The sequence below is a fragment of the Heterocephalus glaber genome, unplaced genomic scaffold, assembly GCF_053883595.1.
Source record: "Heterocephalus glaber isolate CG9 unplaced genomic scaffold, H.glaber_assembly_v1.0 deba00001481, whole genome shotgun sequence".
NCBI lineage: Eukaryota > Metazoa > Chordata > Mammalia > Rodentia > Bathyergidae > Heterocephalus > Heterocephalus glaber.
The window spans coordinates 42,748,359-42,766,887 of record NW_028258317.1 but is presented as its reverse complement, the minus strand read 5'-3'; the positions used below and the strand labels follow the sequence as shown (position 1 = coordinate 42,766,887).

Below are 18,529 nucleotides of genomic sequence, written 5' to 3'. Positions count from 1 at the left end.
AGGATACTCTGGGAGAATAAATCTAACATGCTAACAAAAAGTAAAGCTTAAATAATCATCCAGAAAGTGTACTGTAAGTGACAAATGGGAACATTTTCACAATTGTAATATCTCTTTTCACAAGGCTATACACAACAGACATTGCTACAGTTCGCAGGGAGTACAGATGGAGGGGTAGTCAAACTAAATCAGAATTGCAGGGCAGAAGCTCTCTTGGGAAATTTTAAAACCCAAAGTTTCAACACAGAAGACAGTGAGGCAAAGCTTACTTGCAATAACTCACCTCCTCTAATACATTAGTCCTAGGAACACACAGCTAATCACTAACTATAAGGCTCAATGATACAGAGAAACATTTTATAGGCATATAGTAACATTGTGAATAGTAGTCAGTGCAAGGAAGATAAATGAAAAGATGGAGGTCTAGCAAAGAAAAGAAAATGGAAAGAGGATGCATCCTAATGAGAAAATCACTAAAGGTCACTAGATTCTGTCAGTAGTGGAAGAAGATGAGATGACCAAAGTTTTACATACATTGGGCAAGTGGCCAAGAGTAGAAACACAGTTCGTTCTCCCTTACTTCTCCAGTAAGCTATAAAGCAACGTCCCTGAAGCACCATTAACACATGAATCTCAGATGGGCAAAGAAACTCAGATGCCCAATTTAGGTGCATTAAAAATGCCTGCTGGTGGGACATAGTGAGTAAGGATAATAAGACTGAGACTAAATCTAACTCTTTTGATGTCCAAACCATAGAAGTTTAGGAGCAGTGTATGTGTTTGTATGTGCATATACATGTGTATGACAGGAATATATAAATAAAATGTATATTACAGAGTCTGTATAAATGTATAATATATTGTATAGATGAGTATATATGTACTTTATAGAAATATATACTATGTAGAAATGTATAGGATGTGATTGAAAAACATGGTAAATGATTAAATTTATTATAATAAAAGAAACAGTGCCTTTAGTACCATTCAAAATACTCCCCCTTACCTCAAACACACTTATGCCATTCTTTCTGCCACTTTACCAAGCAGTTCTGGAAGTCTTCTTCCTTGAGTGTTTTCCGTTGTGCTAATGTTGGTTGCCTCAATGTCCTGAATCGATTCAAAACATTTACCTTTCATGATCCCTTTGACTTTGGGGAAGAGTCAAATGTCACCTGATGCCACATCTGGTGAAGAAGGCAGATGAGGACATCTTTCTACCTCCATGCCTTTCTGTTGGATGGTACTAGCAGCAGTATTTACCACACTGATTGCACCACAAAATCACACCTCCAGAACTGCTTCAGAAAGCAGAACGAACAATGGAATGACTGTGCAAAACGCAAGGGGGAGCGCCAAAGATATGTTGTCTAATGGCAGCATATCTTTTACTGTAAAACTTTTTTAATACCATATATTTTGATCACACCATGCATATTATACACAAAGAGACACATGTAATCTTCATAGGAAATCTTGCCACAATGAACTAAGTTATATCAGTATAATTCATCATAATCTTTTGCTTTCAATAGAATTGTATCATATCTAATCTTTATTGAGGCAAGAGAAACTCCAGTTGTGAACACTAAAATCAGTTTGGATTTGGGTAATTTTTATGCATAAAGTATGAAGTCAGCACCATTTCTTGTTGAGACTATATGTAAACCTGCACATATCACCTTTATGAAGTATCTAAATCCCTGGAGAATTCTGCAGTGTTGATAGGACACAGATTTACAACTCATATAAAATGAATTTCTTAGCATGAATCCTTCATTATTCTTCTAATTTTACCTAATTCCTAGCATTTTCCTTAGAGATAAAATTAAGTAAAAAAATTGCTCAACAGCCTCTCTCTGGCATGGAGGACAAAAAGCAACACAAACCAACCTATCCTGTCACCAGATGAATGGGCTCCCTCAACAGAAAACCTCTCAAAATTAATGGCCTGCTGCACATGGTAAGTGCTCAGAAAAGGAAATATTTATGGTTTTCCTCCTAACTTCTGACCCTTGAAATTAAAAGCACTTTCTTCACCTCCTTTGTTCCAGTTACCCCATGGGAAAAATGTCTCTCTGTGGCAGGAAGAAATGTTCATGGTCCCCAGTGAGACAGCTACCCAGATAAGACATCCAATTCAAAGCTTCCCCTCAAAAGCCTGCCTCCCAGAGGTGAGAAAACTAACAGAACAACATGGAATGAGGGTCCCCAGGGCTCGCTTCTACCATTCCTCTCCATGAAGACAGTGGAGGTACACTCTGACAAGACCATGAAAGGCCCAGGCACTCAGCAGGCTGGGGAAGAACCACCCTGAGAGGTCGAGTGCCAGGGATCTGCACCCTCACGAACACACACCCAGCACAGCCTCCAGTCAGGACTCTCAGAGTCGGCAAAGGTGGCTTTGAGCTAGGAAAAATCTCGAGACAAAAGCTTCTGTTTTTCACTCTTAACTTAGGGACACACAGAACAGACTGTACCACAATCAAATTATAGTGTACTGGTGGTAAATGAGAAAAGCAATAACCATGTATTAATATAACACTATAATATACACTATATATAACATATTTCACATGTAATACTACAATGCTTTGCTGTAAATATTTTTCTTATGAAAAAAGAGGAAAGACATAGGATACCTGAGTGAAAGAAGCATTTCAGAAGAAAACAATTACCATAATCATTTTTTGGAATTTTGTTCTTTTTGAGGGAGGCTTTTTCTTCTAGAGGGAGATGATCCTAAGTTACCACACTCTTATATCAAAAGAGAAATTAAAAATGAGACCATATGCTCAAAGACAGGTAACCATATGTAGTTCATAAAAAACCACAAATACATTTTCCATTTTGAAATTCTTCCTCATTACCTCACTAAATATGGAAAATTCAAGGCCAAACCACTTTTCCCTGGTAATTTATTTTCAGAAAGCTAATGCTTTCTAAATATCACCATTTCAAGTCATCATTAAAAATTATTGAAAGATTATTTAATAAGGAAATGCAAATATTAAAAGTGAAGGGAGGATTAATTACTTGGAAATGTGAAACCATTTGCAGTGTTTAAAACAAATTAAGGAAACACCATCACTAATTGTTTCAGGATTGAAGTTCAGCCTCCATTTCCTATGGTGGATCTACATATGGCGTTTTATTAGATATGACATATATATAAAGCAATAGTTTGCTTCTTCAGACCCTACATATTTTACTGTGATGGGAGCCATATGTTTCATTACAAAGGGTGGTACACAAAGGCTATTGCAAGATAAGGAAACTCCCAATTCAGATTTCAGCAGTACAGAAAGTCCTCTTCATTAAAAACACATTATTGTTTAGCTGCGAGGCATTTACCTTATGTTCCCAGTAACACCCTGACAGTCTAGAGATTAAAAACATCTGGAATTGAGGTGTTAAGATTTTAGGGATCATGAATGAGTCTGACACTAAAAATACAGACCATTATAGAACACTCAAAATAATGGGCTATTTGGTGGAGATGAGGAACACATGAAGAATAAATATATGGCCATTTAATGATTAGACACATTTCATGCTTGGGCATAAGGAGACATAGGTTACAATTTTGATGCCAATATGATCTCCTATTTATAAACTAGGCCATCGCTAATTTTAGAAGATTATTTTAGTTACACATTTCGATAAAATAATTATTTAGCTTACTTTTAAGGACAGGAAGTGAAATTAAATGATCCATGAGTAAATTATTAATTTTGTCATTACCAAATGCTAAATAACGCTTAAGCACATGAATGCACAAATCATTTGATACTCTTCTGAGAGGTGGAGCATAATTCCACTCCACATGAGTGTGAGCTAGACTTAGCAACTCCTCTAGCAAAGGGATGCCAAGGTGATAGAATGGCACTTGTAAAAACACAGGTTTATAAAGAGTATGACTTTGAAACTGAATGTAGGTTCATGTTTTCCCCTTCTATCCTCCTAATTCCACTCTTTTTTCTCCTTCTTCCCCTCCTCCCCCTTCCTCACTCTCCTTCCCTTCCTCCCCCTTTTCTCTCATTTCCTCAAGCAGGCTGTGACATCCCACCCCAGATGATAAGAAGTCAATGCCTGTGAGAAACCACATGAGTAAGCTTAGAAGTAACATGATTGGTCCTACCAGTCATCATGTAAGTGAGCCTCGAGGCTGATACTCCCTAACCAGCCTTGACATGATTATGGCTCTGGTCAACATCTTGACTACAACCTCATTATATATCCTAATGCAAAACTAATCTAAGCTATTCCCATATTCCTGATCAACAAAAACCATACAATATTAAATGGTTTAAGTTTCTATAGCTGGAGGAATTTGTTACACAGCAGTAGCTAGCTAGTACAATTTGTATTAAGAATATGCTGAGGTGTTACAGAGGAAAAGCCAGGGAGTAAGTTATGTCCTTCAAACACTGGATTATTATTTTCCAGTTGTATGATACCAATATTGAACAAAGCCACAAGCTTTCCCAGGCCTCATTTTCTAATCTAAATACAAATATTTTAACCAGTATGATTTCCAAAACTGCTCTATGAAAGAAAGAATTCTAAAGTAGTAAAGAGGCAGGACTAATCTTGATGTTAAAAAAATGGCCACCGGAAATGCTAAGCAGTGGGGGCTGCCTGCAATATCCCTTAGAGAGAGGAGGCTGGATTTTCTTGGTGGTGATTATTCCAAGAGTTTTCTTGCTCTGAGTAGCAAATGTAGAGAGAAAACATTGAGTTTAACTTTTGTGTGCTGTATGTCTCACCCTAGATTTAAGAAAAGAAATTTCCTGAAGTCTAACTAAATCTTATACATAAGAGGTTTAGGTAAAATATGTCCCTTATTGTTTGAAGTAATATTTTCTCTTGTAGGACACAGATAATTTTCAAAAGAAGCCCAAAATAAATGTACATTTATTAGACATATTTACACATTGCAAAAAATTTGAAAGTATCTGTATGACCTGTAATGAGCATATGCTGTAAAGTTATTCACGGAAGGGTTATCATCATCTATTGCAAATTAAAGTACAAACTGTAAAAACTTTGTTAGAGGTCTCACACCTGGCCACATACATTAGATTCACTAGAGAAGATTTTGTTTTTGTTTTTCCTTTTAATTCTCATGCTAAGGCCTCACCCAATGCTAATTAAGTCAGAGTATCTGATGTTGAGACACAGTATAATTTGAAAGCTTACCAAATGATTCCAACATATAGCCTAAATTGAAAGCACTCACAGTGTGCATTTTTTTGATTGTTTTGTTGGTACCTGGGGATCAAACTTAGGCCCTTGCACTTGCGAGGCAGGCAGCAGCACCACTGAGCTAAGTCCCCAGCCCACAGTGCGATTTCATTTACTGGAAAAAAAGAGGAAAAAGACTCACTATTGCATATATTTTTTCCTACATGTAGGAAAAGATAAAAAATGAAACATGTATAATTAAAGATAGAAATGATGGAAGAGGAAATTTTACTCCCTATTTTTACAAGGAATATAAACTAGTACTATGAAAGTCAAAAGGAAAGAAAATATTTCACAAATTTCCCAAATAAGGTATATGGTCTGAAGGAAAAAAATTATTATGATATGGCTTTCATTTGTATCTTTAAAAAACTCAAGCTACAAAAGAACAAACATCTGGTTTTTAAAAAGTGGAAAATTTAACTAAAGAATTGTTTAATCAATATTATAGAAAACTACTGTTATCACCATTTTTTTCCTTAATAAATTATTTTTCCCTAATAATGAACACATGAAGAAAATGAACTATGAACTATGAACTAAAACTCTTCATTGGAAGTAAAAGAATTATAACATACATGAAAATCACAATCTGGAATAATGTTAAGAGATGAAATAATTTAGCTCCTCTTTTAAGATATAAGAAAGTTGACACTCAAAAATGAAGTATTTGCTAAATAGATTGCAAGACTAATAAATTGACTTAGTGTAGTGCACTTCTTATATAAAATAATGTATGCTCATGTGTCAAAGGTGTTTGTGTAAATGGTAGAAGCTGCAAGGAAGTGTTTGCCCCAAATAAATTCATCTAATTGTTGGTGTTAGTATAATGCCAGCTTTTATCAATGATTTATGAGTCAGCCATGGAAAATTTATGTCATAGATAAAATATTTTATGTCCAGCATCAAAGGAGATTAATAAAGATGACAAATATTTATGTTATGTTTCCTAGTCATTGTATTGCAAATCATTTCTGCATTTAATATTTGTTTGAGTTCATTCAGAATTTCTGTACTTACTCATCCACTATTTATATACCTTTGTTTAGTTTCCTTCAAATGCTACAGTTTTATAAACAATACTGAGAACTACACAGAAATTGCAAAAGCATAATTACATTTGGGTGAGAAGGTTAAGCACTCACTCTTGAGTTTTAACCAGAGAGTGTTTTGGATACATAGTATCAATCAATATGTATTAAACATCCACAGGGCATATGACTTGGCTTAGAGGGTAGACAATAAAGGCTCTTAGTTATGTGGCTGCATCTCCCTTCCATTCCAAAGTGGTGGAAAACTGCCAAAAATCTAGTGATACAGGTAAAAGAAAAATGTGTTCTTCACTCCTCATTTGAATACCAACTGTAATGAAACAGGTTTCCTTCTAGAAATTGGCCTTCGTTATGAAAGTGAAGTGGCTCTCCCGTATAAATACTGATGTTAGAAGGAACTATTTTCTTCAATGCTATTCTACCATTTTATTATTTTCCTTTTAGAAAAGGAATTTTCTTGTCAAATTTATATTGTATTTTGAATTGTGAAGTTAATACACATAAATCCAATCCTGTTCTCCCATCTCCCATCCAAGAATGCCAGTATTGACAAGCAAGTAGGTAGTCAAAGAATGAGAAAGAAATAGATATTCAGATAAATAGAAAACAGGAAATGGTCTGTAAAATATTAATGTGCTATGATATCTATGATTAAAAACAGTTTGCTTCGAAGTGCCTCCTCAATCTGGTATGATACTATAATAAGGAAAAGAAGATGAACTATTCTAACCCTACAAAATAATTATAAAAATAATGAGAATTTCTTCAAAAAATGAACAGACGTGTGCTTTGAGATTTTGATATTTTCTATTCAAGGGCAACTCATTTTTCTATCATAAAACATGATCTCTCTGAGCTGTATAATATATGACTTAATGATTATTAGACATAGGTTCAGTCAACCCTTTATTCTAGGAATTGAGAAACTTTAAACCAAACTCAGAAAAAAAATCCAAAAATAATCTATGGACTATTTGGTTTCTTAATGGAACATTTTCCTGAAAATATACATCATAGCCAGGATGGAGGCACATGCTCGTAATCCCAGCACTCAGGAGGCTGAGGCAGGAAGATTCCCAGGAGTTTGAGCCCAGCCTGGGCCACATAGTGAGTTCAAGGCCAGCCTGAACTACAAAGCAAGACCCTGTCTCTAAATAAATAAATAAATAAATCACACCCACATAGTATCTTTTTAATGTATGTTCCATTGATTATTTTGATGTAGTCTTTTCCTACAAAAATTCATATACGAATTGGTAAAACTTTAAATATACAAACTTAATTAAAAGAACAAATACAATCGAAACCCTAAAACTAAGATTTAGCCATCACTTATCAAATTGAATAAAAATCGACTGTATGGTTCCTTTGATAATGGAGTTCACTCTTAAAAATTCTCCCATTTCAACAAAATACATTCATTTTTACAATCTCTTCATCATCAATATTTTCCTAAGTTATTTGCAATTTTTCCTGTAGTAGAGGAAAACTGAGATGCATAAGTGTGTGTATGCACACGATACTAAAGGCCATCCCTGTGCCTTCTGAAATTTTAGAATTTTGAATCAGGAAGTGTTTATTCTTTAATGTATCAACAGTAGGAAAACATGAAACCTAGCTTTTCCTCCTGTGACAAGTTGTAGGTTTAAGTCAGACTGGTAAAGTGATGCATAAACTTAAAATAAGTATTCAGCAGGAGTTAAGACCTTCTGAATTTGATGTAAATTTTGACCCTGATTTGTCACTTGGAGATTTCTTGGGCAAACACAGAGATAGGGTGGGGTTTGTTGTGTTTTGTTTTTGCTGTCCTTAGGACTGAACCCAAAATCTGACTCTTGCTAGGCAAGGGCTCTACCACTGAGCTATACTCCCAGCACTCGAATGTTTCTTTATTCAGAAATGAAAATTACTCAAACTTCCAAATTCCAAAAGGAAAAATATACATAGAGAAATTAGGAGAGAACAATGTCTTCCAATTGCATGTTTACACACACACACACACACACACACACACACACACACACGTTCAATTTAGCCTTTGTTTTATAGGGTAAAACCAGTACCCACAATTGTGAGCCGTGTTCTGCTGGAAAATCCCACATCAAACATTAGTCATTTCCTAACATCAGTTTATAAATCAGCCCATCCCAGAGTCCCTCATTCGGAATATTAGGACCTTGGTTTACCAAACCAAGCAAAGCTGGATCATAAACCGAATAAATGGGCTACTCATCAACCAACTGATATTGGGAAATATCAGACTCTAAGAATTAGTAGCCATTAAAAATGTATTTTATTCCTTCCTGTGGGAAAATAAAGCAGAATTCAATACCAAATTCTTTGTCTTCTTTTTAAAGTTTATTTTCGGAAAACTAATACTGTTATGGTTTCAGGTTCAGTCATCTTTTCTTCTGTATAGCTTGTCAGCTGCTAACCCCATCCAGTCTATAGTTTTTCTCTCAGATATTACCATTTCTTCTTAAGAAATCCAATCTGGATCCTTTATCATACTTGCATGTCACTACTTATTTATCAGAAAGGGACACAGTCCAGAACTTGTTCTAATATTCTTGCCTGCTAACTCCAGTATCTTTCTATTCTAAGTCAGATTCCAATGTTTGTTTTTCCTCAGCATTATGAATATTGTTTTTCTGTTTATTTATACCTGGTAATCTTTCATAAGATGCTGGATATTGTCACATTTCCACATTTACTTTGGGGATGTTCTATGTTTTTGCGTTCCTATCTACAGTATATATTTTCTTGCTATTTGTTCTGAGATCCAGTTAAGATTCCAGGAAAATATTTCATCCCTTCAGATATTTAAGATTTTTTTTAAGATTATGTTTTTAGTTGGGACCAGCTCAGAATACTTTTACTGAATACTGTGCCAGATAGCCCACACCTTAGGAGCTTTCTCCTCTGCTAGTTAGGAACAATCACTATTCTCAGCCCTCTGCATACTAGATGGATTGTTTCCTTTAAATGGTTCTTCCCCCAGCTTTGGGTTGTTTTTCATACGAATTTATTTGGCAGTCAAACTGCTGAATACTCAAGGGAGGGGCTCTGGAGGTCTCAAGGGACTCTCTCTACACAGCTATCTCATCTCTAATATTCTGCCCTGCCCACTCTACCTGCCTGGGTTTCCACTCTCTCAGCCCCATCTCCCCACTCAAGAAGTCTGCCAGATTTCAGGTTGGCTCCTCCCTATTTTGAACCCTAGAAACACCCTGGAGGCAGCAAGCTGGGTCAGCCAGGGAACAGGAGGCCAGTGTTCTGTCACTCAGGCAGGACTGTCCTTCATTACCTGATGTCAGCTATCCTGAGGACCAGTGTTTCATGTATGGTGCCTGTGCCCTGGCCTGTTTCAGGCAGGAGAATAAACTGGTCAACTGGTCAATTCTACCTACCCAAAACCAAAGTGAAATTCACATTTGATCATGTAAATCCCTTGCTTAAAACACTTCATAGAATTCCTATCAAGAGAAATCTAAAGATTTCTACATTGATTTAGAAATTGAGTTCTTTACCTGAACTTTGACCATTTTCCTAACACATCTTTTCTCTCTCACAATAGCCATACTTCGGGATATAAAACTTGGAATTTCAAATATACAAAATATTTTCCCCTCATATTTGCAGATGTTGCTCCCATTGCCTAGAGCTCTGGCCCTCCCTTGGCTGTCCCTTGGCTGTGGTGATCATTTTGCTCACCCATGAATAATCAGCACAAATAGAAGTGTCTGGGAAGCCTTCAATCTAGCCACCTTCTGCTTCCTCCCTCCTCTACTCCTACCCAAAGAGCAGTTGGTGCCCTCCCTTCAGTGCTCAGAAGAACCTATTATCCCTCCCCTGTTAAGGCACCACAGCTTCTAGGCCCCCCCACAATCTGGACAAGCTTGTAAGCCACTCGAGTCATTTCATTTGTAAAATGGACATAATAAAGTTGAGACACACAGGATAAATGTATCTTACCTGTAAACGAGTTATATTTTCAACTATCATAATCAATTTATTTTTCTTCAATTTCAGGGAAACTTAAGATTTTTAGATTTTAGCAATCATAAACATGTGCTAATCTTAAAAAAAAAAGATATAAATACCACATGGAAAATCCCCAAACTTAAAAGACTTCAATGCCTTCAAAACTGCTGAAGATTGGAGTTCACAGAGGCGTTAATTCAAGAAATGATGAAACTGAAGAAATAACAGGGAGCCTTACAGACTATGTGAAGGATCTAATAATTCAACATAGATGCAGTATTACACAAGAATAATCAAAAAAGATGTAAAAATAAAGGAAAAATACATTGGGGGTAATAACTTAGCTGTTGATTACAGGAATACTTCATAAACAACAGTATATTTTCAATTGGAAATACAACAAATCTAAAGGGAAAATTAAAGTTCCTACATCTACTCTGTATAAAAGATGAGGAATAAAGAGAAGCAGTCTTTGATAGTAGTCAAAACCAAATCATAATCTACAAATCTTCATTAGCTGCTATGTTCAGTGAAACTTTAAACAAAACACTTGAAAATCCTTTGGAAGAAACTTCTGATCAATTGACTATTTTTGCATGTAAAACATATAGCTGGAGAAAAAAAGTCCCTAAAACTTCAGAGCAAACAGCAGAGGGTAAAGAGCAATTTTTAAAAACAACATTTAGGGCAAGAGTCTTCTGATAGGCCCTGTTTAAGCTTTGTTTACTTTCTCTGCAAGAATAACAGCCTTGGGCAACATTTAATTAAAATGCTCCCTAAGCTTTCATGTTTCCTGAGGCAGTAAGATTGGAAACTCTGAAATAGGCTTTTCACTGTAGACCATGAAAGGAACAAGGACAGGTATCTTTGAACCCCCAAACAAGATGTAGAGGACAGTCACATTTTTGGAATGGGCAGCTAGGTGAGATGCCATAGATAACAGGTGTGGAACATATGCATGTTTGGGATTAGGAGGAAAGATTAGAAAGGCAGCAGCTACATGCTGTTCTCAGTTACAAACCAGTAACTTCAAAATCAAAAAACTGGTAGAGGTAAAGGATGATTTTAGTGGTATAAACTATTAGTTGAAGAAATAGCGAGGAGTTTCATTTAGTCTGAGCAATTCCCATGCCATGGCAGTAAGTAAAGTTCATAGAGGCTGAATTAGGAAATGCTTAAGATATTGAAAATTATGAGGTAAAGCACAAAGAAATAGAGATTTGGGGTATTTTACTTTTTTTGAGTTGTAAAAGCATACAACAATAAATATTCAGAGAAACCATCATATAATTTCCATGGCTGTGTGTTAGTCAGCTTTCCTGTTGTTAGAAAAATATTTGACATTCACAATTTAAAGGAAAAGAGTTAATTCAGTTCACAGTTGGGGGGAATTCAATCCACAGTAAACTGGCTCCCAGGGAGGCAGGAACATCATGATGGTAGCGTATTGCAGAGCAGAGCTGCTTGGTTCAGGAGGGAGAGCAGAGGAACTGTACCATAGCAGAAGCAGCAAGTGATCCTAAATAGTATACAAGGTCAAGACTCCTTGACCCACACAGACATATCCAGTAGCATGCTCTACTAACCTGCTAGACATTTCTTTATCCAGTGAAGCTGAAATATCACCCAAGATTGACAGTATCACACCCCTTGTGATACCGAAACACATTTTCTTAAACCAAACAATCTCAAAATAAAATCAACGGTAAGTTCATAATTCTGCCTAACATAGTACAACTATCCCATGCACAACTGAAAATGCAATAATTCCTTCCCCAAAGTCTCAACAGTCCCACTCTTTTGCAAAAGACTAAGTCCAAGTCTCTTCTGAGAATCAAGGTAAACTCGCAGTTGTGAACTTCTGAAAAAAAATAAAAAACAAGTTTCATAACTCCAAATTACAGTGGCATACAGTAAACATTCTCATTCCAAAAAAGAATAAGGGGATGGAAAAGAATCAAATCACAGCAAGACTGAAAACCAGTAAACATTGCATTCTGTAGCTCCATGTCCAACACCTGAGAACAGGGTGGCAAAATGTGAGTTCCAAAGCCTCATCCCTATGGACTTGCTCATTGCACCCCACAAGTCCTCTTGGGCCAGTTCCATGCAAGGACTGCAATATTTCTCAGCTGGCATTTCATATTTCTGGTGTCATCAACTTCCTGTGGTTTCCACTGCACCTTCAGCTTCAATCCCACAGCTTCACATACTTTCCTCTCTGGGGATCCTTGCCTGCCCTCCTAAATCTTCCTTTAAATGCCAGGTAGAAGCCTACCTGATCCTACAACACTTACATTCTGCCTGCTAACAAAAGCAGGATCAGGTGTAGATGACACCAAGGTCAGCTACCAGCCCAAACAGTAACTGGGCCCCCTTCAACCATGAATGCAGCAGCCTCTGACTGCCTAGATGGTTGAGCACAGTAAAATGAATCCCAGGGAATGAATAACCTCAGAGGTCTTTCTTGATCAGGCAACCAAAGGACGCTCTTCTCAAAGTAAAGGTTTACATCTTTGCACTCTTGGTCTTGCAGTACTTGAAGTCCCACTGATTCCTGAGATTCTCTCAGGTCATTTTCCTTCTTATCCCTGTACAAAGTACTTGATTTGTTTTTAATGGTGCTAATCTCTTCAGTAACACCTCCTTTGGCCCCAATTTCATGCCTGATCTCTACTGGGCCAAAATTTAAGTTTTTCAAATTATTTTGTTCTCTCTTTTGCCGTGATTATCATTATAAATCTGGCTAAGAGCAGGCAGCAATACCATGAAATTTCCTCTGCCAGCTCGGACTATGACCCTTATTCTCAGTCTCCTGTAAAGTCTCCAGACATGGGGAAAATGTAGACAAATATTTTTCCAGAATGTAGCAACACAGCCACTAGTCCAAATGCCAGTGGAACTTGCCAGTTGCCTTGTTCCCAACTGAAGCTTTCTGAGCCTTGCCTTTCACTTTTCCCATTCCTATCAGAATCCTGGTCTTCTAAGCTCCAAATAAAATTGAGCTCTTTTTATAGCACTCATGATCCTCTCTGGCTCACATCTCCAGATCTTTCCAAACTCCTCCCACTAATCAGATCCAAAAGCTTCTAAGCCACATGATAGGTCCAGTCACAGCAGTGATTCTACTTCAGGCTCCAATTTTCTGTATTAATTAGCTTTCCCATTGCTGAACATAATACTTGATACACAATTTAAAGGAGGAAAGGTTTAATTTAGTTTTATTTAATTTTAGCTTGGGGGAATTCAGTCAATAGTCACCTGATTCCAAGGTAGCCATATCATGGTGGAAACAGAGCAGAATAACACTGCTTAGTTTATGGTGGCCAGGGAGTGGATCAGGGAAATAACACCAGAGAGAAACAGGCAAAGACCCCACATAATACCATGGCCATCTCCATGACTCAGCCAGACACACCCAGGAGCAAGCTTTACTAATCTGCTGAGTCCTCTGTCCCATAAAATTAACATATCAGGATTAGTGGCCATAATCTGATAACTAGAAAGACTTGTAGAACCCAGGGTGGAAGACAGACTAAAAGAAAAGAACCTTGATGTAAGGGGCAGTGAAATAGTAGGATGGGACCATGAAGGAGCCATGAACCTATACTAAGGCTCATTTTGCTATGGGTAAGATGGAATGCTGTCAATATTAAACAAGATGCTACAGAAAATAAACATTTAACAATAATGGTAATGATCCAAGGTGCTTCATAAGATTTTTCCAGCAGAAGTATATAAGATATCCTCAAAAAATGAGAGATGAAAGGTAGGGGTTCAACGTAGAACCGTGTTTAAATTGTTACTTTAGGTATTCATTTATTAAAAATGTTTTATCCCTTATTTTATCATTTAAATTTTGTTAGATTAGAATGCTTAAGAAAAAAATTCAATAGGCATTGCCCAACATTTGGCCTCCTTTATATTTCCTTCTAGGAGAAAGCAAGTATTAAAGAAAAAGTGACTTCAGGTGAACGGTAGTAGTTAACAGCAATATATTTTTATATAACCTTGCAAATCACTGGTATGTTTCTTTACCAAATGTGTGAAGAAAATAAAATTGATTTAACTTTCTCTCAAAAGAAATTTTCTAACTTGGGAATGAATTTAGAACTAGTGCTTTTGTGTTTTAATATATCTAAATCTATCCTGAGAATCTTTTGTCACTTTAAGCAAAGCATACATTAATTTTTGTAAGTCAATCCAAACTTGGCAATCTTAGACAAATTATATATCTATAAACACAAGTAGCATAGTGATAAGAAGTGATCACATAATAAGTTTGATTAAAATCCTTTTTTCAGTTTTGGATTTGTACATTTTGCCAAAGATATGGTCCTATAGGGTCTAATTTTCACAACTAGATTCACAGTATATAACACTTATTTTTTATCTAACTCATTTCATATTAAATGATTTCCACAACCTACCATGAAATATATCCTCAATGGAACAGAAGAAAGAAATTCTGGGCCCACTCTGAAGTACTGACTAGACTACACAGAGTTTTCCAGAGCAACATTTTAAAATGAAAGATAGTGTCTCAGATTTGGTTACTTGTTTTCTTAGAATTCAGATTTGGGAATCTCAAATTGATACTTCTGTTGTGCTGCTCTATGGAAATATATTTCTCTCTGTAAGGATTATGCCACTTCTGATGTTTAGGTATTTTTGTCTCTATGCTATACATATATTTTAAATTTAGGCCAGCATGACAGCCACAGGCAAGACCAGTCTAGCTGATGATGTGCAATCTGTAACATCTTGCCTACCTCAGTGGAAAAATTAGGAATAAAAATCATTCCCTTCTTAAAGCTTCAGATAATCTGCCTCCTTCTTATATATTCTTAAGACATATTTTTCTTCTTCTTTGCTTCATCTGAGGCCTCAAGTGTCCTGTTTAGTCTGGCGATTATTTCACATGTTGCTCATAGCTCTGTCACTCCTGCCTTCTGAGATGTTCCTCGCATCTTCTGATAGACAATGGCAGTGCCAATCACTGACCAAAATTTTCAAAAATGATTTAAGGATCACTTAAACGAAATACAAAGTGAAGCAGTTTTATCTCATTCTGTTTTCTACATATGCATTTTCCATTTCTTTTCTTTTTGGAAACTCTCCAACCATTAACTAAGCCCACCATGGTTCTTCCTCAATCTTTAACACCCCCTCTCAGTTACAGTAGACCCTTGACGTACGAACTCAACTATTTCCCAAGGGCTGGTTGTAACTAAGTCAACAAAGATGAGATCTGAATGTTTACCTGGGTACAGGCTATAGATAGCAAGAGGCAGACGAATCTTCCATTAACCTAGTTACCACAAGTTGTTTATATGTCAGGCCTGTCGTAACTTGAGAGTCCACTGTATTTTTCTGCCAGTGCAATCTCACACTATTTTAGTGCAAATCATTGTGCTGGAGGGGGGAGGGGGGGACATAGTGTAGATTCCCAGGGAGAGTTAAAGGGGGGAGTTCCTTGTTCCATTTCATCTGTTGAAATTATTAGGGATAATGTAAAGTTAGTATTCACCACAAGAGTGTGAAACATTATTGCTACACACATTAGGAAGGCCAGCCTGCTTATCTGCAATCTCTCTCTTCTCTCTGGCGCACTCACACACTCAAATGCACAGAGCCAGGCATGCCACCTTCTCCTCCTTCATTTCAAGCTTCTCCTTTAATCAGTGCAGCAAACAAGCTCCTATGCCTCGGGCTGGTGTTCCACAAACTCAGCCAAATCATGGGGTTCTTGTGAATGCTGCAGTCAGCAGGCCCTGAGAAGGCATATTTGCTCACACATTATGTTGATGATATTTTTGGTCCTAAGGATACTTCCTGAACAGTATTATCAACAAGATACCACTTGCCTTACAGAAACTATCTTCACTGGACTTTTTAAGCTAAGGTAACCAGGTGAATTGAATAATTACTATTACTAACCATACATTCTTCATCTATCTTACCATGCTGTGCGACATCAAAGGGCTAATGGGAGGAAAGAAGTGGCAAATGTTCAGTCATAATCTGCCAGTTCTTGGCATATTTATAAAATATCTCCCTTCTGGGGAAAAATTAATAATAGCATCTTCCAAATAAATGCAAAGAAAACTGCTCTAAATTCACCAGATAGATCATAATTATCAGCATAAAATTATAAAGTATAATACATGATATTCAGTAAAAATTCTAGACAATTATTTTACCACACAAAATTTTACCATCTATTCAAGAGAACTTCATTTGATAACTTTGGGGACTGTCACAAGTTTGTCCCTATCCCATGATAGGAAGTATGAAAACGTAAAAATACTTTTTCCATATTAATTCTAAGCACAACCCAGTACTAGGCTCAGTAGAAAGAATAGCAAACAACTGGAACATTATTGCTATACCTGAGTTTATAATCTAGTAAACAGCCTCCTGAAGGGGTTTAAACTAATGTCCTCCCCAGAAGCTGATACGATTAATCTTTCCACCAGAGAAGTACATTTCTGGAGAAATTCCTAGAAAAATTTCCAGGGTTTTTTACATGAGGTACCAGAAGCAATCCCCGAGTCAAAGGGATGCCTCAGTCTCTCAAGGTCTATGAGTCCCTAGAATAAAATATCAAAATTTTGGTCAAGGCTTGTTCATACTCCTTAAATGAACGTTATTATGTGTGATCTTCAAGGCCAAGAATATTGTATCCCCAAGAACCCTGACGTAGGAAAATAGAAACAACTATGCCCACGCCTCAGGTGCCAGGTGCCAGGAAAGAAGCAAGGTCATGCAAAAAAAAGCTTAGAAATAAATCCAGGACTGTAGCTGAGGTGTGTCTGCTGACAGTATCTCCTGCACTCTGTTCAGCACATCTCAGCCTTGTTATTGATCAGCTGAGGTCAGATATTGTGCATGTAAATTAACATGCTCCAGTGAAAAATGCCCATGGGAGCCATTACACTCTGAAGGAATCTTCTTCGGTTTAACTGTAATTACAAGGAGAAGTCGATTCTACGTTGGGGGTTGGTCAGCTTTCATCTCCCCAGTCATTTCTCTGCAGCTTCTAATAGTTTCTTCAGTTTATGATGAGCAAAATGCTCGCCTTGGTGCGCCTTCAGACAAGGAGTGGCGCAAGAGATGCAATTCACTGTCAGAAGCTAGCCATCAGCTGTCAAGAAGTATATTTTCTATCTAATGAATCCTAGGAGGCAGGGCCTGTGCTTTAGTTGACTTTGGGGATTCCTCTAGAAGGTGCAGAGGCTGTCTGAAGTCTGCCATGTGGTGTCTGTTTTAATCCATATGAGTTAAAATTATCAGTTCCAAAGAAAATGCCCTTAGGAGATAACAATATTAATTTAAAGAAGAGAGACATGGTCAGGAGTCCTGCTTCCTTGCCAAGGAAAAGACGTGTCAAAATATTTACCACAAATGGAAGGCAGGTTTTTAAAGTGAAACTGCAAGTCAGTAGTATGGGCAAAGAATTATTTAAAAAGCAATAAAATAAATAAACAGTCCATCTTCATGTTTTGCTACCATTTTTTAAACTTTTAAAGGTCACATGAAGCACTCTGCTAATATTTTGCAATAATGAACTCCAGGGCAGTGCTTTAATTAAATAAATTGCAAAGTACTCTGACTCATAATCAGACTGCCCACAGGAGGGTGAGAAGGGCAGGCTGCTGGGAAAACGATGCCAGCTCTACTCACACTTTTCCAAAAAAGAGACGGAGCATGTCCTCCCTCTTAGATATGAATAACTTCTGACGAGGTAAAAGGTCTTTACTAAAACTATTCCTATCAGCCCAGCAAGGGTCAGCTCAGTGGTCAGAAGCTGACCCATTCTGCTAAGCCAGGTAAACATACGGTCTAAACAGCAACATTCTTCACTTTTCATTTATTCTTAATTAACAAAAAGTCTATATTCATGATGCACCACATGTTGACTTATATATACATATAGTGGAATAGCTAACACAAGCTATCTGTTGTCTCTTATACTTATTTTTAAACTACATACTGTTACTATCATCGTGAATTTATTACTCCTGAAATTTTGTAGCCTCAGTTTGCTTTCAATAATACGGCTATTACATACTCAATTCATCCTTTTCAAAGATAAATATCAAGAGAATCTTCAAACTTAGTGCAGAGACATGGAAAACATAAAACAAATGAAAGTAAAGAGTACTCTAGATTTCGTCTTCATATGAAATTCAACAGTCTAAACTGTCAGACAATACAGTATCTCAAACACGTAGGCAATAGCA

At 36.8% G+C, this 18,529-nt stretch overlaps 1 pseudogene across 1 annotated transcript in view; it reads right to left on the bottom strand.

The window, feature by feature from the left end:
• The window catches only part of LOC147825920 (BTB/POZ domain-containing protein 10 pseudogene), a 58,228-nt pseudogene extending 39,699 nt beyond the window's left edge, over nt 1-18,529 (bottom strand). Inside the window, exon 1 of the transcript XR_015439919.1 lies at nt 1-18,529. This exon is cut by the window's left edge and continues 35,113 nt beyond it. The product of XR_015439919.1 is annotated as a BTB/POZ domain-containing protein 10 pseudogene (transcript).